At 32.9% G+C, this 21,701-nt stretch overlaps 1 protein-coding gene across 8 annotated transcripts in view; it reads right to left on the bottom strand.

Moving 5' to 3' along the window:
* Positions 1 to 21,701, bottom strand: part of Mgat4c (MGAT4 family member C) — a 786,744-nt gene that overhangs the window by 436,484 nt on the left and 328,559 nt on the right. For all 8 annotated transcript variants that reach the window (XM_040280229.2, XM_078053048.1, XM_078053046.1 and 5 more), the window contains one exon: positions 13,369 to 13,479. The gene's annotated coding sequence lies outside the window, so the exon portion shown is untranslated. The remainder of the gene's footprint in view (positions 1 to 13,368; positions 13,480 to 21,701) is intronic.

Here is a 21,701-nt window from a genome sequence, read left to right as displayed (position 1 = left end):
CTACTAGTCATATTCTTGGTTGTCCAATAATAGAAAATGTTATTCTATTTATATTGGCTGGAATAAAATATATGATCACCATATTTTTCTAAAATGTCACAAAAGATGAACCTTTTTATTCACATGGTATATATAAAAACCAATATATTATAAAATCTCAGCTTCAAATTATTTTTATGTCAAGTTATAGAAACAATAAATACATATATTATACATAATTCATATTTAATTATTTTCCTAGATTATATCATTTAATCTCATAAAATTGATATTATGATTTCCATGCTAAAGATGAGGAAATGTAATTAGTAGAGTTAAGGGTATTTGTTCAAGTTTTAACAACTGGTAGGTGACAAACCTAATATTTGAACTAAGACTCTCTGACTCTGATTCTACTGTGTTTGTTCTTAATTGTGAATCTATAGAGAGTAGGGCTGGCGGACAGCAGAAAGCAGTCTTGGAAGAGTGGTGCTCATTCCTATCCCTGGCTCACTCTCAAACATATGCTGGAAAGTCCCATCAGTTTGTCACAGTGAGGAAGTAGGCATCAAGATTCTGATACTAAAATATTCTGGTTCTTTTCCTATCATAGTAAGACTAGCCTTGTAGGGGACCGCCCTGAACAGGAGCTGTGCACTCCCCCTTAGCCTTGAGTAATGGGGGTATTAAACTGGCATTGCACACAGTGCCAGTGGGCCTTACCTTTGCTCCGTAAGGAAGTGCAGCTCTGGGATTTGATGTCACCCAATGGGACTGGGCTACACTCCCTGGAATACAATCCCTTACCTTATTTGGGTGAAATATTATATTGAATGTTTTTCCCATAATAAATACAGGGATTTGGGGTGTGTTCACTCTTTCTTGCCTCCCTTGCTTCTCTTGCCCTCCAGCATGGAACCTGACACCTGAGGTTTCAGAGACTTCCCCAACCCCCAGAAAAGGTATTTCTGTGTTTGTGTGGTCTTTTGTTGCCAGCCCAATTCATGCAGAGTGACCCCAACTCCATCCCCTGCACCAGACATGGTCAATATAACCTGAGAAGCAATGAAGCAATTAATATTCTACAGTCCTCTGCTTTCCAGGGTATAGTCAGAAATATTTTATATTAAAAAAAAGTCTTACATAGGAGATTCCATGTAAGTATGTATGTATCTATCTCTATGTGTAATTAATGGCATATTAAATTCCAAATTTTAAAGAATAATAAGAAACAATAAAATAATAATTTAATATAATATAAAATTCTAAGCTTCAACTCATGGAATATATAATTTGACTCAAGAACAGGTTTAATTTGGGATTTACAAGTGGATCATTGGAAAATCAATAAAGTTACATATATGCCATCTGCCTGTCCATCTATCACCATCTATATCTTCTTTGTAAAGTGTAATGCAATTTAGACCAACTTTTGTTTATTGTAATATGTAAGAGAACTTGAAGAAAATTCATTTTCCTGTTTCATAAAAATTGTTTAACTTCAGATATGATGCAAAATAACCAATGTATGGTAATTATAAGAACAAATAAACACAGTTTTTTTAACCTTTGTTTTTTAATTTATTTTTATGTGGTGCTGAGGATCGAACCCAGTGCCTCAAATTTATTAGCAAGCACTCTACCATTGAGACACAACCTTAGCCCTAAACACAGGGTTTTATAAAATCAAATCCAATTGTTTTATAAGATCAAATCCAATTGTTTATGACAATAATATACCATGAGCAATAAAAACAACAGAAGTAATATACTTATGGGTTAGAAGTTCTTTGTGCTGTATAATCTGGCCAATTAAAACTGAACGAAAACCAAACATTTCCTCATAAAATTGTTAATATTAATATATTCATTGTAATTGATTAAAAATAAAATATAACAGATCACTAAAATTTTATCTAGAACAATTATAGCACTATTTCCCTCAAAGTCTCATTCTTATAAATACGTCTTTTTGTTGTTATTGTTTTTGGATTTGGGTACTGGGAATTAAACCCAGGGGCTTTTTACCACTGAGATACCTCCCCAGTCCTTTTTTATTTTTTATTATTATAATTTTGAAACAGCATCTTGCTAAGTTACTTTGGTCTTGCTAAATTGCTGAGGCAGGTCTCAAACTTGCAATGCTACTGCTTCAGCCTCCCAAGCTGAGTTTAAGTAACTTTATCAACAGTAAGGTCTTTCTTTTAGCAAAATATGTATAGATGATAACTTTAGATATCTAATAAGATGAAAGATGAGACCTAGTATATAAACCAAGGTCGCCTGCACTCTATATCTAAGACTCTGTGACTTCAACGTAGAGGCCCTTCTCAGACTTGAGTTACCTTAGTGACTGAACTGAGGAGCAGCTGTGCTACCAGTCTGCTCCCACTGAATTCTGCCTGCAGCCTGTCCCCCAGTATCAGTTTTGATGATTCTTTCTATGGTCTATTCTGTCATCAAATTGCATACCATGGTTATAGGAGTTTCTAAACTGTCCTATTGAGCTTTGGAGTTATATGTGGACTATACTAAGATTACATTTGAAACTAAAAACTGTGTTGCTTAAAATTAAATATCATCTCTAGATACTTATGAATACAAATGTTTATCCTAACAGGTCACATATTTCTAGTTTGATTTCATCCTAAATAAATCAATAAACAAACCCAAGTTGTTTTATTAGAGTAAAATTTAGACATTTTTGGAGAAAATTTATGTTAATAAAAGCCCCAGACATAGTCCCTTCCTAATGGTGTATTCACCCTGGGGAACTCTAAGCTGCATGTTCTGTGAAAATGATATCCACACACATTAATGGTGCCACTTCATTTCATCTCTAAAGACTTCAGGGTGTCACAGTCTAATTTCTGATAAAGGATTTGAAACCATCATTCCTGTTCTACTGCAGGTTCTGTTTAGTGTGTAGTTTGCATTTTCCACTTTTTGATCCAAAATTCCCTCAAGACAAATGAATGGTCTTTGTAATATAAAAGCCTCCCTTATTTCTGTTCAAAAACTTCCTTGAAAATATTTTCCAAAGCTGTTTCTTTAAATCTTTGTGTCCTAAAATTAGCATTATTGGTGGAAATCCACAGTAAGGTCTTTCTTTAAGCAAAATATGTATAGATGAACTTGAAGAAAATTCATTTTCCTGTTTCATAAAAATTGTTTAAGATATTAGCTAATTTAAAAGCAAAACCTGCATAACCTATAGATTATATTTCTAATGAAATGTGGTAGATGTACACATATTTATTTTATAGTCAAGAAACTCATAAAATACAAATAGAACAATATTACAAAAAGTTTATTTCCTGTACTCACTAGTAGTTGTAACAACAAATTGAACCTTTAATGTACTAAACTAAGGCAAACATAAATTCTAAAAAATGTATAATTAATTTAAATAGTTAAAAGTAAGGTAAAGAGAAAAATAACAGTTTCAAAAATACTTGGCTATGAAAATATAAGCCAATTGCAAGTAGGAATACATATTAATTCATTAGCAGGAAAAAATAGGTTAAATTCATAATGAAGTTAAAATTTAGGTATACTGAAGCCTGAAACTACTTGTATGATTTATCTATATTACAAATTGTTCTACTCTTTAATATTATCATGTCATTTACTTTAAAAGAGTAGTGTCAATTCATTATATTCTTTGCTTAACATCTGGGAAACAAAATATATATTGTTGAAGAAGATATTTGCTTAAAATAGGTAAAGAGAAAATAGATCAGCCTTCCCAAGAAGAAAGTTCCACAAACTAAATACAAGATTACTTAAAACTTTACAGGAAACTCATGAAATGATACGATCACCCTTGAAAAATTAAATTGAGCTTGAAAAGGTCTTTCTAAATGGACATCAAACAAGACATACCCACCACACAAAAATGAAATTGCATTGATATTGCTATATCAATATTACTGGATAAAATTTTTAGTTTTCATAATTCACAACATAGTTTATATGATTTAAAACTGAACAGATGAATGAATAAAGAATATGTAGCATATACATACAATGGAATTGTACTCAGTTATAAAGAAAATAAAATTATGTTATTTGCTGGCAAGTGGATGGAACTGAAGAACACCATGCCAAGTGGAATAAATGAGACTAAGAAAGTCTGTAGTTGATTATTTCCTATCACATGCAGAGCTAGAGAACAAAATGGAATAAAAAAAAGGATCTCATGAAAACAGAAGAGAAATCAGTAAAATAGAGATAGTGAATCAAGGGGGAAGAAAAAATGGGGAAAAAAGGGGAAGAACAAGGCCATAAATTGATTAACTTATGCTCTATACTTGTATGAGTACTATTGTTATATACATAGGTAAATGTGACATTCTGAACCCTTCTATTATGTATAATTATGGTAAACTAATGAAGACATAAAAAAAACTAAATAGCACTCTGGAATAATAATTGAAACTTATGTAGGCAAAAGGCTAAAATCCTATTTTTTCATTATATATATGATTTTTTACTTTATTATACAAATATAAATCTCTTTGTAGCCAACAGATTCATGTTGATTATTTTACATTTTTCACATGAGACTTCTGGAGTGTTATATTCTTTTTTTTTCCATTTTTTTTATTGATTGTTCAAAACATTACAGAGCTCATGATATATCATCTTTCATACATTTGACTCAATTGGGTTTTGAACTCCCCAAATACATAATGCAGACTCACTTCTGTTACATACTCACATTTTTACATAATGGCATATTAGTGACTGCTGTATTCTGCTACCTTTCCTATCCCCTACTATCCCCCCTCCCCTCCCCTCCCCTCCCATCTTCCCTCTCTACCTCCTCTGCTGTTGTTCAATTCTCTCCCCTTTTTTCCCCCTCCCCCTTGCCCCTCATAACCTCTTATAATTTTGTGTATCACTGAAGGTCTCCTACCATTTCCATATGCTTTCCCTTCTCTCTCCCTTTCTCTCCCCCCATTTGTCTTAATTTACTGTTAGTCTTTTCCTCATGCTCTTCTTCTTGTTATCACCAATGTGCAGTTTCTTTTACAATAGAATTTCTCAGCATTTCTTTAAATACTAGGGGTAAATTACACTATTGTTTGGAAAAATTATTCTCCTCCTACTCTATATCCATTCCTGTGACTTTGGACTTTGCTATTGACATTCTTTGGCCAATAAAATATTAGTGACCTTAATAGCCCCTTGAGAAGTCCTTGAGTGGGCTTTCTTACACTTCTTCCATCACTATGAAGTATATTCTGGCTAGCCTACTGGTCTAGAAGGACATGTGTGGAGCAGAGATGACAAATTGCATCATGTCACTGGTTGTAGGCATTAATTGCAAATAGTGTAGCAGATAACCATAAAAATTGAAATCAGGAATTTCAGGTGGTACTCATCTCACTCCCAATTTCAGCACCATTGCCATTATTTTGGTAGGGTTGATATGATTAGTACTTAAGTTGGAAAACTTGGTAGGGACAAATACTAAAAATAATGAGAACATATTGGTGAAGTTTCAATAATTTGGGTGAAAAGTTACAAATGTACAAATCACAGGTAAGTTAATAGAAAAGATGATTCAGGAATGAGAGATGTTGAGACAGAAAGTTGTAGGGCTCAATATTTGATTGTATTGGCACATGCCAGGTATGTGACAGAGGAAAATAGTCACCTTTAGAAGCAGACTGAAGTAAGAATGATGGTTATTAAAAACTGGAAAAAATCAGTTTATGCAAAAATAACCTAAGAAAAGTATTTAAAGAAGACCAGTTGCCTGATGAGCATTATCATACAAAGTAATTGGCATTGGATACCAGAAGTATTGAAACATCTTAAAGTAGTAATGACTAAATTGTCATGATGTGTGCTAGATGCACCTAAGTATTTTATTTATTTTTTCTTATTTCATCTTAATCCCTTATAGAGAAGAAAATATTATGTTCATTATGTTGATAAGAAAACCAAGTTGGGAGTTTAAATTCCTTTCTCAAATTCACAAACAGTAAATGACAGCAGAATTAAAACAAAGGTTGTCACACACAGGACCTCAGGTTTATCTACTAGCCTTGACTAAAGATTAAAGAGGAATAAAAGAGACTTGGGGGTGTTGCTCAGTGGTAGAACGTGTGTGATACCCTAGGTTTAATTCTTGGCTCTACCACAAATTAGTATAAAAAGAAATAAATAATAACAGCGCCCATAAACTACTTGTATGACGAAAATTACTATTTTATTCTTATCAAAATAAAAATGTATGTGAATTAATCAGCAAAAAACAAATCCTTTTTTATACTTTCTTAAATAAATGTTATAAACTTGCTTAATATTTACAGTATATTATGTGAGCATGTGCGTATGTGCTGGCCATAAAGTAGGACATAGGTTTTGGGTATCTTCACATGCCATATGAAGTAGACCATCTAAGTGAAAGAATGATGTTAATTAATGTAATATAATCATAATTTTTTTTAATATTTCACACACTTCCCATAAATAATTAGACTTAATCTGAGCAGAGAAAAAGAAACCAATTAGGTAAATAATAAAATATCAAGTAGGATGAAGGAGCTGAGCAATCTGAGGTTGTATTTAAGGCAAATAAGTAGGGGAGTTGTCCACAAGGACCTATGAGAATGATGTTTATGGAAGAGGGATGAGTAAATATATGAGTGTACTATGGAAAGTTCATGCTTGATGTGCTCAGGGAATTCCAGAGACAACCAGGTGGCTGGAGGATAGTGAGCATGGAGACAAACAACAAGGGTAAGATGGATATAGCTGGCTAATGTGGAATATGGCACCTGTGCTAAGGAGTTTTTATTTCAAGGAAATAACAGGATCAGATATACTAGTTAAATATACTCTACTACCTTTTGGACTAGTGCGAATATTCATATTTGTACATATGGATGAAAATTAAAGCATATTTTCTAAAGTCCTAGTGATTCGTACCACATTATTTTCCAAAGTGTGTTACTTAAAGCACTGCTTTAAGATACTCTCTGTGGTAAAAAAAAAAGAGGGTTAATTGATGGAAACAACTTTAAAAAGTATTATTTATATCCTTTCAAATATTCCTTCTTGACAATGAATGGTACATGTTAAAAAGAAAATCACAAGTCCTGAAGTAGAACATACTTAACCCTAATCCTTTCCATATGCATTTGTCCATAAAGCTGTTTTACCACTTAATTCTTGTTCTCACTGCATATAAACAAAGTTGTTTCATATGCCCTAGATAACAAAATTATAGGTTGTCATTTTAGAAACATAGTTTCATGAAGACCTTGGGTTTTTCTGTAGCCCCTGTGAATCTGGAAGGGATATGTATAACTACTAGGACTCAGAGACGAGACGATTAAGTTTGAGAATTACCTATGCTATATGATCAATAACCTACCATCAGTTGCGGATTTGAAGAAATCTTATTGATAATTATTAAAATAGGGCTTTAAAAGCATATAAAAGCTGCTTAATACTGATTTAATCTATGTATATGCATACATGTTAATATGACTTATTGATGTTTTAAATCTAACATATTGTTTGGGGAGAAAGAACACATTTGTATGAGCTTCCAATCTACAAAGTCTTCCATATTTGCTCTATTTTCCCCTCAATATTGTTTTTCACTTTCAATAGGCTTTTCTTTTTTAGAGCAGCTTTAGTTCATATAAAATTGATCAGAATGTATACAAAATTCTCATACTCCTTTTTCTCTTATATACTCAAAGCCTCCCCTATGATCAACATTTTGCTCCAGAGTGGCACATTTGTTAAAATCAATGAACCTCCACTGACATATCATTATCATCCAGAGCCCACAGTTAGCATTAGAATTCACTTTTGATGTTGTACATCCTATGGGTTTTGACTAACCTATAAAAGATATATTTGGTAGGCATCATGATAGAATTATTCAGAATAGGTCTACTATAAAAAAATACCCTGCTCTGCTTATTCATATTCTTTCCTCCTTCCTTCCTTTCCTCTCACAGGTACTAGTCCTTTTACTTTCTCCAAAGTTTTGCCTTTTTCAGAATATCATAAGGTTAGAATAATAGGACATTTAGCCCTTTCTGATTTTCTTTGTTCCCTTAGTATTGTAAATTTAAGTTGCCTCTATGCCTTTTCATAGTTCACTTATTTATAGCACTAAATAATATTTCAATGTCCAGATATATACCACGGTTTACTTTTCATTTCACTTCCTGAGACTATCTTGGTCATTTTAAAGCTTTGGAAATTATGAATAAAGCTGCTATAAATATTCATATTCATGTTTTGAGTGGACATAAGTTTCTAATTGCTTTTAGTAGATATTAAAAAGTACAAGTGCTGAAACTTATAAAAATGTATGTTTAGTTTTGTAAAAAACTGACAAGTTATCTTCCAAAGTGGTGGTACCATTTTGCATTTCCACCAGCGATGAATCATTGCTCTGTATCCTTGCCAGTGTTTGGTGGTATCAGTATTTTGGAGTTTGGCCATTATAAGTCTAGAGTGTTACCTTATTTTAATTTGCAATTTCCTTATGACTTATAATATGGACTATCTTTTCATATGTTTATCTGCTACCTGTATAAGTCCTTGTTCCATTTATTTATTTATTTATCTTAATTGTTTAAAAACACTAAGAATTCTTCTATTTTAAGAGTTATTTGTATATTTTGAATAATAATACTTCATAGCAATCTCATTTGCAAATATTTTTCTGGGGCTTATCTTTTCATTTTCTTCACACTTTTTCATAAACAGAAACTTAATTTTAATGAACTCCAGCTTATTAATAATTTTGTTTATAGAGTGTGACTTTGGTGTTGTACCTAAAATGCCATGACCATGGCTAAAGTCAAATATATGATCTTCTAGGAATTTTGTAGTTTTGGGTTTTACATTTAGGTCTGGGATCAATTTTTGAATTAAATTTGTAAAGGTATAAGTTTTGTTGTCTAAATTCACTTTATGCATGTGGTTTTATCGTTATCAAATAACCACTTATACAAAAGATTATCTCATCTTCATCATATTTACTTTTCTCCTTTCCAAAAGATCAGTTCACTATGATTGTGCCTTTCTGGGCTCTGTGCTCTTGTTCCATTGATCTACTTGTCTATTTTTCACAAATACCATGCTGTTTCATTATTACAGCTGTATAATTAGATTTGAACATTTAATACTGGACAAATTGCCAAACACTATCTGGAGTGGTACACTATGTGACTTACTAATATTCCTCAATAAAAGTGGTGTTTGCTCTTGAGAGTACTCTATTGTGAAATATATTCTCCATGAGAATGGCGGGGCAATTTCCTGTTCTCCTTGTTGTTTATAATCCAAAAGAGCCCAGCATCCCCACATCCAAACCTTTTTCTCAAACAATTAATTTGAACTTAATTAAAGACTATTAGGATTCTATACTTTGATGTCATGGACATCAAAATCCAGATAACTATATTAGCACTTGCATCTTTCCTACATGCCTCTCAGGCTTCAGTATTTATTTTGTTAAAATGTATGAATATTTTTGTAACAAAAACCTATTTATTTGACCACATTTACATGCTTTTCCCTTTCTCCATTTCTGCTAATTTTCCTATCTAAATAAATAGTTATTTACACAAAGTAGTAAAATTCAACACTCTGATGCAGACACATTAAAATATAAATATTATAGAACCTAATTGAGTTATTCAGGGGAGAAAGTATTTTTATCAACTAACCCTAAATATAATATTCCTGTAAAATATATTCATTTTGTATCAGTGAATGCACCAAACTCTTCAAACATATCAGGGTTCCCTGTAAGATTGCTAATATTTTAAAAAGGTATAGTATTTAATACTATGGAACAAAGGAAGAAAAGGGGAAGAGAAAGAGGGAGAGAGAAAAACAAACAAAAAAAAAAGAAATATTGGGCTCAGCACAGTGTCTGGAGGATCCCTTCAGAGTATAATACATTAGAAGAGAAGGGGTATGAAAAGAAGTTATTAAAGAAACAGAAAAAAAAAACGAAATTAGAAGAGTGTCAGGGAAGTAAAAGGGCAAAAAAATCTTTAAATGAGGATTGATATATAACACTTTAAGTACTGATGGGTATTATGTTTTGGATGTGAATGTCCCCTAAATGTCCCACATGCTAAAAGTTTGGTCACTGCTTGCAGCACCAATGTGAGGCAGTGGTACCTTTAGGAGGTGGATCCTAGTGGAAGGAGTTAGGTCACTAAGGCATACCCTGGAAGGGGATATTGGAACCCCAACCCCTTTCTTTCTTTTCTCTTTGTTTTTGCTTCTTAGCAGCCATGAAGAGAACAGTTTTCTTCTGCCACATGTTTCTGCTGTGATACAGTGTATCACCACAGACCCAAAGCAAGAGGACCAAGCAGCCATGGACTGTAAATCCTAAATCATGAGCTCAAATTAACCATTTTAATTTGGTTTATGATCTTGGTTTCTGTCACAGCCATAGAAAGCTGACTAACACAGTAGGAAACAAGATGAGAACTGAAAAGTGTCTAGTGGACTTAGCAATAGGTCAGTCATGTAGCTACCTTAGAAATTCTGGAAGAGTTATGAGGACCCAGGAAGTTTACAGAAAATGAAAGATAAGGACATGGGCACGGTATTGGCAAAATCCCTTTGAGAAGTCTGTGTAGGTAGCAGATGCAAGGATATCATCTAGAGAAGTATGCTCATTACAGCCATGGATTGGTGGATTTTACAATTCACATAGACTTCCAATACGAAGTATTTCAAAGTAAAATACCTGACAAGTCAGACAGAGAGGAGGTAGAAGTTGGAGTCCTGGAAGTTGGGGTGTTTCATATCAACACAAAAGGAGGAAAGCAGAGATTGTTGAGTGCAGACTGAATAAGCTTTGTAGATTTAAAGGCAAAAGAACCAGGGGGAGGGCATCAGATAATTTCTATTTTCTCAATGAAATTAAAAGGAATATTATCAACTATAAGGAAAGAAGGAGGGCAAAGAAGGCAAAGGAAATTTGAAGAATTAGGGAAAAAATGGAACTTGCTAAAATGCGTACTTCTTAATGTATGAAAGGAAAGAAGTTGTGACAAAGCTTTCTTACTGTTTTTGTAATTGGGAGTAATGAATTGCATTCTGTTCATAAATTTTAGTTCTTTCTCCATGATCATAAAGTGGTAAGAAGGTTCTAAGATGGAAAGGAATCACTCTGAGGCTTGAAGAGAAGACAAAATCATATGAAGTATCCTCTACTTTGAGCCATAAAGAATAAGCAGAAGGTGGGCATGAGAACAAAAGATAAAGCAGTGTTTTGGGGCCTGTGTAACAAAACTAAAGGCATGAAAGTAGGATATTCTGAGAGGTCCAGCAGTGCCATAGTCATCAGGGGCAAAGGTGCCATACCTGCTTCTCTTTCCTGCCATCTGAAATTCAGAATGTGCGTATATTTTAACAATTACAGTTTCTAAAGGCAAAGAACATCATGGAAAAAATATGTATATATACTGCTAAGGGTGGTTCTCACCCCCAAAGGATATTATTTCCATCTAAGAGTCATTTCAAAAGCGGGAAAGACAGAGTCTGAGGGAATTGGTACTTTTTACTTTGGTTTCCTGCTTCAGGTGCCTACAGCAACAATCTCTTAGAGAGCAGAAACCACATAATAATATAATTAATGATATTTTTTTTGTCTCAGCTCTCCTTTATAACAGAATCTCATTTCACAGCAAAGCTGTTATTTTTCTTTCAGTACCACATACATAGCAGAAATACTAAAAATGTGTTGTCTTAAATGCCTGCATAATTTAGATGAAGGCGAAGACGAGAAAATGGCATTGCTATTGTTTGGTAAGCTCATGCATTAAAAGGCAAATTACTTTTTATATCTGAAGAATTAATTCTCATTACATTTAATTCTTATTTCTTACTCTTCCTGACTCTGCACACCCTTCTCTGCTTTTCCTTAACCACACCCTTACTATAAATTAGTTATTTTCAAACATGTTTGATAAATTTCTGCTAAGTTGGTATAAATATTTGATATTTCTTTTCTATTATAAGTCACACATTTTTCCTTCTTGATATATTCAGCAAAGTACTCAATCAATACATTATAGAAATGATCAACTGAGCAGGAATATGTAATAGCAACCAATTAGATAGGCATGGCAAGTTGCTTATATTTTTGAAACTGAGACTGCCACTCTGAGGTAATCCCTGGCAAGTGTTATATTCTAGTCTAACAGATATCTGAATTAAATCATGGGTACAACTGAGCAACTCAGAAGAATTAAGATTGCATCAACCAAGTTCATTGTCATTTTAAAAATTTGATTAATCTTCAAATGCAGCTTTTTGATTATAAAAAATTTTAAAAATATTTTTCAGTTGTAGATGAACACACAGTATCTTTATTTATTTTTAAGTGGTGCTGAGAATCGAACCCAGTGCCTCACATATGCAAGGCAAGTCCTTTACAACTGAGCTACAGCCCCAGTCCCATAAAATATTTTTGATGATTTTGTCATCATTGTTTTTTGAACTAATGCTTACCAAGACTATGAAAAGTTATACAACTACAAACTAAAAACTATAAATCTATGTAACATTACAATGCTATTACATTGTTTAATATACTTACCACTATCTAAAATTAATTATACATATATTGAATATTTGTATTACTGATACATATATACTTATTCATGTTTATGTGTATCTCTCTATATATACATATATATCCTTGTTTTTTCTTATCATTTAACATAGACATGAATTTAGATACAGTTTGAAAGCCCCAAATTTTATGTGAACAACAAAAATCTTGTACTCTGTTTACATCTGCAGTTATATTATTTAGTGATATGATTTGTGCTAAAGTGAAAAGTCATATACACACTAACTCTCACAGAATTAGAATCTCCAGCTTTATCAACTTTTAAGATGAGTAGCTTAGAGTGGTCAAAAGGGTCTGCAAGGAAACCAAAGGACCAATTGGGCGGAGTTGATCTGCTGGGCTTTAATAACACCATTGATCATGAGAGAACTTAAACACATGGATTCACTTTCAACCATGGCATCAAAATACTGATCTTATTGTCCTCTTTATCCCAACCAGAAGATCCCTAGTATTCAACATAAACTAACCCCACATTTCATTTGACAGAGGAGTAGTTTAAGAGTCCCCTACTTCCAATTTCCAATACAGATTTAACATGTGCAAGAGGACTTAGTGCATCAGTTTATCTTGCTATAACATAAAGGCAAAAAAAACACCCCAAGAAAACATTTAAAAAAAAACATTTTATTTCTTGTGATACACAGAAGAGCCTCTCCTCTGCCTGACCACATTATGGTTTGAAAGGATTTCTTATCAAACTCTCACCACACAAAGAAAAAGAAAGCTTCTCTTACCAGAGTGGGATAAAGCTTCAACCTTGCTGTCTTGTTTTCTGCAGCTCTTGTTTGAAAAGGCAGATCCAAAGCAGCTTTGTGCATACAACTGATCTGGCTGATCTCCAGCCCCTGCACAAAAAAACCAGTATAATTGGCTCTCAAAAAAGTGTTGTAAACATTCATCATGATGGCACTTGCATGTTAAATCTGGTCACTGTTACCCTTATAAACTTTTTCCAAACAGGCCAATTACATTTCTTCTTTCAATTCTGGTTGATTGTTTATCTTTGTTCAAAGCTGATATTAATATTTTTAAAGAAAGCCTCAATTTATGAGTGCCAGATCCCATATATGTCAATACCTCTGAAACTTGCACTTGTAGCTAAGGCTTAAAAACAAAGAAACAACAACAAATAAAATTCCACACATACGTATGATTTTAAATCAAGATAAAATTGTCCAATAAAAACATGTACTTAGCTCCTGTATGTCTTTGTTTTTAAATTTGACAATATTAAGGCCACCATTTATATTCTAATGAGATATCAGTATTATTAAGTCTCTTTCATTTACTATTTGATAAAAGTCAACTGAACAGTCTACATCTCTATTTTGCCCAGAAGCCACATCAATGATGCCTGCAACATACCCCAGAGTCTGAGACCAACTGTGCTGGATTTCTAAGTCTTGTTAAATATTCTACTGTTCCTTTGCCCAAATCTTCAGAGGGGCCCAGACACAATCAATCCTTTAATTTTTATGGGAGCAATGAAGGGTGTCACACGGCTTTTTTTTTTTTTTTTAGATTTTTAAGCATTCAACTTTTATGGGAGCATTAACTGGTTATAACTGTGAATGACATATTCTTGTTTCCAAGAGAATATGAACGCTAGATCAAAAAAGAAAAAAGTACCAGTGAAGAACACAGTATCAATCTGTATCATTCTTTCTAATGATCTAAGCAATATGTTGATCTTACAATGACATGAAGATGTAATCTTTGCTTCCCATATACATAAAGGCTCATTAATGGTGATGAGCACTACCATCATTTGAAAAAAGAGTCAACTGCATAGAAGGGATGGGTTTATTGCATTTTATATCTGTCATTTTTTTCATCATGTGTACAAATTAAAGAAGTATAACAAAACAGGTTAGGACTATACAAATGATTTATAAATATACCCAAGAAGTATAAATTATGAAAATATGTAGTCTCCTATAAGCACGTAAAAATCTTGGGTACTCTACAAGTGTAAATATCTGAAGCTAATCGTTACTAATTGAAATCTTCAGGTAAAATAAGGATAAACAATAAAGCATGGAAGTTAAACACTCCTTATTTATAAGTATTGGTCTCATTTGATGATTTATCTTTTGCCCCCCTGAGTAGTTCTGGATTATATCCTTACTGGTCCTGAAACCCTTTCTCTTCTTCATCTGCGCTTTCCCTGTAGGTGATCTCCTCCAGTTTCCTGACTTCAAATATTGCCTATGTTCTTTTGATTGCTAAATTTACATCTGTTGCCTCACCTCACCACTGTACTCCAAATAAGATTCTCCATCTGAGTACCAATATCCATTCTTGACTGTAATAGGATTTTAAAATCCAAGTGTGGCCTAAATAGAAAATTCAAACACATCATATTTTTGAAAGTCACACCTTTCTCTAATCTTCCATATTTTAATGACACTTAATAATTGCTCAAGCAAATAAAGTTTAAAATTTTACATTAAATACTTATAATAGTAAAATGCATGAAGGTTACCATCTTAACTATTTCTATTTGTAGGTTACGTAATTTCACATTACTGTGAAATGGATCTTCAGAACTTTTTTTTTTTCATTTTGTAAGATTGAAACTTTATACCCATTAAATGACTCCTCAATGGGAGTGACCCACTAATATATGCAGAAGTGGAGAAAAATCTCTAAATTGTACTGAGTTCAAGAAGCTAAACATAAAGAGTGCATGCTGTATGATTTCATTCATGTGAAATTCTAAAAATGAAAACTTCATAGTGACAGAGCAGTTCAGTTATTGCCTGAAGGACCAGAAAGGAGGGATGGAAGTGCTGGTGTGAGGGATTGCAAAGGATCAAAATGAAATTTTTGAGGGTGACAGTTGTATTTTTTTTTTTTTACATTGCGATGGCTTCATGAGTGTATGTACATGCCAAAACTTGTCAAATTACTCTTTATATATGTATAGTTTGTGTCAATTAAATAGTACTATGTTTATAATGTTTGTAAATAAGACTCCCTAAAATAAATAAGAGAATTATACTTGATCTAATGTATAAAGAAAAAAAATGTAAAGGAACCTCACAAAAGAGACTCAGCAAATGGCTAATATTGTATAAAGGAGCTTACAACATTATTGTCCTTCAGGGAAGTTTGCACTATATTGAGTAGAGTTTGTAAAATGGATTCCTTCAAGATCTGGGGAGAAGGTAGAACATGTGGAACTTGTGTAAACTGATGAGAGGACAACATATTAGTACAAGCATTATGAAAAACTGACAGTATACACTGAGGCTGAAAATGTACTTATCCTATGACCCTGTCAACAACTCTACTCCTAGTTTCACATTAAGAATGTACACACATATGACACCAAAAGATACAAACATCAGATTACTAGAATTTTATGGAAGCTTGCTTTGTAGTACCTAAAAATTGGAAACTATCCAAATGTCCATTAGCAGCAAAGTGACTGAATGTGTTTTGAAATATTCACAAAATAGAACACAATATATGAATGAAAAGGAACTAACTTTTGCTTTACACAGCATGGGTAAACCTCACATAATGTTGAGATGGGATTCTCTACACAAAGATTATATCTTTTATGATTCTATTTATATGTACTTCAAGATGTATAAAACTAAAATGTTATGAAAGAAGTCAATCTTCTGATTATCTTCAAATAAAGTATATTTAACAACTCAGAGGAGAAACAAAATGATTCCCTCAAACGTTGGTAATGTTAAAACGAATTAGGTTGTTCGCTAAGAGTTTCTAGTCTCCTGGATATGTGTTATGCTTCAATAAACTTCTTCTAAGATATGAAAACATACATATACAAATATAATAAAATTCACTGTGATATGACTTATTTAGAACAGGTTATTTAATGCTAAACATATAACTTAAAATATTTGTGAAAACACTGCTAAGTAAATTTTGTCCTTATAATGAAAAGCAATTACATGGATAAGGTTAAAATGTTTTGTTATGAAAGTAGTCATTTGGATAAATATTCATTCCAGGAAAGCTGTTTGAAATGGCATTGACCAGGTAAATAATGTATTTATTTTCAAAATAGTGTACAATTATAGCAGAGATACTACTTTGTATTCACTCCACATTATCTGTTTATTATAAAATATATTGAGGTTCTGACTTAGGGAAAATAACTATTTTTGTGCAGATTTACAAAGTCAGTATCTTAAAGAAAAAGTAAAACAAGGTAGTGTCATATTATTATCTTATTGCTTTTTAAATCCACATTACTAATACCATGGTATGTATTGTTTTATATTATTTCTTATTCATGTAATAAGGTAAGAACTGCTCTTGGGACTTGGAGCTACATAATGGAATTCATGCTTCTGATCTGTATGGGTGTGATGATGGTGCTGAAAAGCAAGAGGGTACCAGTTACACAGAAGTAGGGATGAAAATCTATAAATCTGGATAAATTTTTGTCACTATGCCTGCTTTTCCCCATCTATTAGACCAGAGACCCTAGGCCTAATAGAGAAAAATAGGCCCAAGTTTTCATCATGTCAGATTAGGCCCTGGCTTCCTTAACCACTCCTAAAGCACAAGAAATAAAATCAAGAATTAATAATTGGGATGGACTCAAATTAAAAAGCTTCTTCACAGCAAAAGAAACAATCAATAGTTGAAGAAAGATTCTATATTTTGGGAACAAATTTTTGCCACACACATCACATAGAGCACTAATCTCCAGGATATCTAAAGAACTCAAAAAAAAAATTAACACAAAAACAACAAATAAACCAATCAATCAATGGGCTAAGGAGCTGAACAGATACTTTTCAGAAACAGATATACATTCAATCAACAAATATATGAAAAAATGTTCAACATCTCTAGTAACTACAGAAATGCAAACCAGAACTACTCTTAAGATTTCATCTCACAGGTCAGGTCAGAATGGCAGTTTTCAAGAATGCAGACAACAATAATTGTTGGTAAGGATGTGGGGGAAAAGGCACACTCATACATTGCTGGCGGGACTGCAAATTGATGCACCCACTCTGGAAAGCAGTATGGAGATTCCTCAGAAAACCTGCAATGGAATCACCATCTGACCCAGCTATCCCACCCCTTCCTTGGTCTATACCCAAATGAATTAAAATGAGCATATTATAGTAACACAGCGACATCAATGTTTATAGCAGCTTAATTCACAATAGCTAAACTGTGGAACCAACCTAGATGCCCTTCAATAGATGAATGGATAAAGGAACATCAATATACACAATGGAATATTACTCAGTATTAAAAGAGAATAAAAGTATTGCATTTGCAGGTAAATAGATGGAGCTGGAGAATATCATGTTAAGTGAAGTAAGCCAATCCCCAAAAAACCAAAGGCCAAATGTTCTCATCCTCATTATGGATGCTGATCCATAATGAGGGGGACAGGTATTAGGGCAGGAAAGATGGTGAAATGAGATGAATATCATTAACCTAGGTACATGTATGACTACTCATATGGTGTGATGCTACATTGTGTACAAAGAAATGGAAAGTTGTGCTGCAATTGTGTACAATGAATCAAAATGCATTCTGCTGTCATATATACCTAATTAAAATTAATCAATTAAAAAATAATTGTATGTGCTAAGCACTCAACTCAATATTTGCCTCTTTCATAATAATAGTGTACTGATCAATAAAAAGTAAAAAAAAATGAGAGATGACAGTACTAAATCTATAGCCTGGCAGGAGACAACAACATAATAAGCCTGACATGACTAAAATAGACCTTCATGCATTGTGGATTATGCATTATATACAAATAAATAAAAATGTTTAATCTAAATATTTAGCATTGCCACATCATGCTCTAGTATCAAGATGTTCATTTGGCCTCATGTCACTAGTATTTTATATAAAAGATAAGCTTGCAGTATAATGTCATAAAATGAATAAATGAACACTAAGAAGAAGAACAGGGTATTAGAACAAGGACCATATAGCTGGAAAGTTCCAAGAATGTCCTTTCTGGTCAAAGTATGCTTTTGCTTATATTAACTGTGACTGAGCACTTTGGCCTGAGTGAGAAAAGGACTGGCAACATCATGGCTAGGTATAAAAGTAACATGAACTGTGTCAATAGACTTACAAAAGTTTAGATATTAATATCTATCACTAGGTAAAATCAATTCATTGCATAAATAACAGTTAAATAATAAGTTTAATAGAAGTGCTTTGTATGAAAAGCCTTAGACCACAGTCTGATCTAATTGTAAGTTATATTACTAAAAATAGTCTTGATTTACAGTGTTTCTCAATATTTTCTCAGGGGAAAAAAGGGAGGTCACCTTGAATAGTGAAAAGACTGTCTTTGATCTCCCACAAGAGGGAGAGATGAGAGATGACAGCAAAGGAGAGAGAAAGAAAGAGAGAGAGAGAGAGAGAGAGAGAGAGAGAGAGAGAGAGAGAGAGAGAGAGAGAGAGGGAGGGAGGAAGGAAGGAAGGAAAAAAGGAAGGAAGGAAAAAATTGATTAAGGTTCACACCTTGACTCATTTTTTTTTTTTTTGGCCATGACATGCTTATGTCATGACATTTTATGACATCAAATAAGGCAGTATTTTGATAAATTACATGTGTAAGACTAATCATCTTAAACATGAGTCTTTTAACATTGTTTGCCTCTTCTAAGGAGCAAAACAATTTGTAGCTCTTTTTCAATGTGACTGTGTTTTTAATGATTAGGTCTTGAAAAGCAGATAAATGATTCTCTGTGGGCGAGGTATTGGTTGAAAAGGACACTGGTTAAGGTGGTGAAATTGTTCCATGTTGTCATGTACATATACTTGCATATTTTTATCAAATTTCATCAAAATGTGCACTTAAAAGGGATTTATTTCATTGTTTGCAATTTATATCTCAATAAAATGTATTAATAGTAGGAAAAACACTTATGAAGGCTGGACCAAGAGCCTAGAAGAACTTGGCATTTTCAGTGCACCGACGTCACTGTACAAATCCTATAGTCTACTCTTTCCTGAATTTGTTCCACAGAAGGCCCTCATGTCAGGCCATAGTCTCACTAAACGTTCTCTGTGAAATGTTTATGTAATGTGCACTTTCTTCCTTTTCTCTTATTTATATTAATTTCCCAACTTAGTAAAGTTAGCTATGTGGAAATCTGTAGTTACATGAAATTATATGAATATTCTTTTGATACAGCATAAAAATCTCCTCTATGATAAATAAGACAGCAATCATATTATTTTTAAAAATACTAAACAAGCATCTAAGAAGTTATAATAGAATTGTCTATCACTATAAAATAACCATTAAAAAATGTCATGTAAATAATGAGTGATGATGTTATATTAAGAATTGAATTTGAGTTGAAATATTATTCCTTTTTTTCTTTTCCTTATCCTTATTTCTCTTCTGAGTTTTCTAGCCTCCCTATCCTATCCTTTTTCTCTCCTCATTCTCTTCAACTTTTTTTTTCTTCTTCTCATTATTATTGCAACTAATATTTATGGAATCCTTTTATATGCCAGGTGCTAGTCTGAATGTTTTACATATTGCATAAGTTACTTTCTTTCTTTAATCTGCCATACCTCCTTTACTAGGTCCTTCATCATCTACTTTCAAAGGAACTCGTCTCTTTTATTTTTACTTCTACTTTGAGGAACCCACCATATTCATGGGTATCATTTTAATAATAAACTCTTCAGAAGATTAATCTGTATTGCTACATTTTCTTCTACCTACTGACTAATGAACCTATGTTAGCAATTGGGCTTTTTCCTTGTTATTTGTAGAAAAGCAAACATTGTATTTATGGCTGTATTGGTATTATTTATTCTCAAACTCAGTCTTAGGTTTGTGTTCAAGTTCCATTAGAATTTCTAATACCCCTCCAAATTAAACATCTGAAACATTTTCTTCCTCGGGCAATCTGAAATTCCTTCTCTGAATCTCAAATTGTCAACATCACTACTCTGTATCTCTCATCTAGTGAATAAACTTCCCTTCTGGTGTTACAGTTTTTAGTTGAACCACTCATCATTTTAAAGTAATTCAGTTCAATGCTATGGTCTTCCTAACAACTATTTGGAAGCTATTACACTGAAAACTGTGATTAATAATTATATTTAAAAAAACAGATTCTGTCTGAAGACAGAATATTTTTAAAAAATAGATTATACATGATAACAATTTGAAAATAAAAACTATGGTAATCCTGATACTATAATGTTGTGTTAAATGTCTCTCTCGTAGTGCATGTAGTCTCATTTAGCAAAATATAGAGCAGCTTTAAAGACAGTAACATTTTTCAGAAACTTCATAAATCTATATACTAATGATCATCAGTTTTTAATGAACTGGTTCATTTTCTAACTCATTTCTTTAATTAGAATTTATTTAGCTTCTAATATATAATAGTGATTGCTCTATATGTTTATGAGTGAATGAGTGTCCTAAAATGATAAGGTCAGCCATGTAATATATAGATAATGTAATATATAGATTCAGAGCTGAACACACACACACACACACACACACACATACACACACACACACGTAAGTAGAATGAAACCACTTTTATAAGCAATGTTTGCCTGCTTAGCATTTTGTATTTGCTGTTCTCTCAATCAACAAGACTCTTTCTCCAAATACTGTATAACATTCTCCTTCACCCCTTTTAGGTTTTTGCAAAGAGTCACTGTAATAGTTTTCCATGTCCTGTCCATTCTACCTTGACAATGATAGTTTCCTTATGTCCTATGAGTTCTTACAAGAAAGCATCCAAAAACTTTGTGGTTTCCACTGGCCACAAGAGCTTGCATATTGAGTAGGTTAGAAGGTTAAAATACCCTGAAGTCTGCCCATCTTAGTGAAAGATGGGAATTAATAGTTAAGTGTTACCTGTCATCCTTTGGATGGTATCCTGTGAGACATGGTTTGCTCAAATTCTCAGAATCTCAGAGTAGGATTGAGCCCTAGTTGCTTCTGGCTGCTTCCAGTTCATTTATCTGATTGATACTGAAATAAAATCCTCCTCACAAAAACTATAGAATCTCCGTACCCAACCCTATGTTTCAGACTCAGTTTCCTGGGAAC

This window comes from Ictidomys tridecemlineatus, chromosome 6 (genome assembly GCF_052094955.1).
Source record: "Ictidomys tridecemlineatus isolate mIctTri1 chromosome 6, mIctTri1.hap1, whole genome shotgun sequence".
NCBI classification, from domain to species: domain Eukaryota; kingdom Metazoa; phylum Chordata; class Mammalia; order Rodentia; family Sciuridae; genus Ictidomys; species Ictidomys tridecemlineatus.
This window is presented reverse-complemented; position numbering and strand designations above follow the sequence as displayed.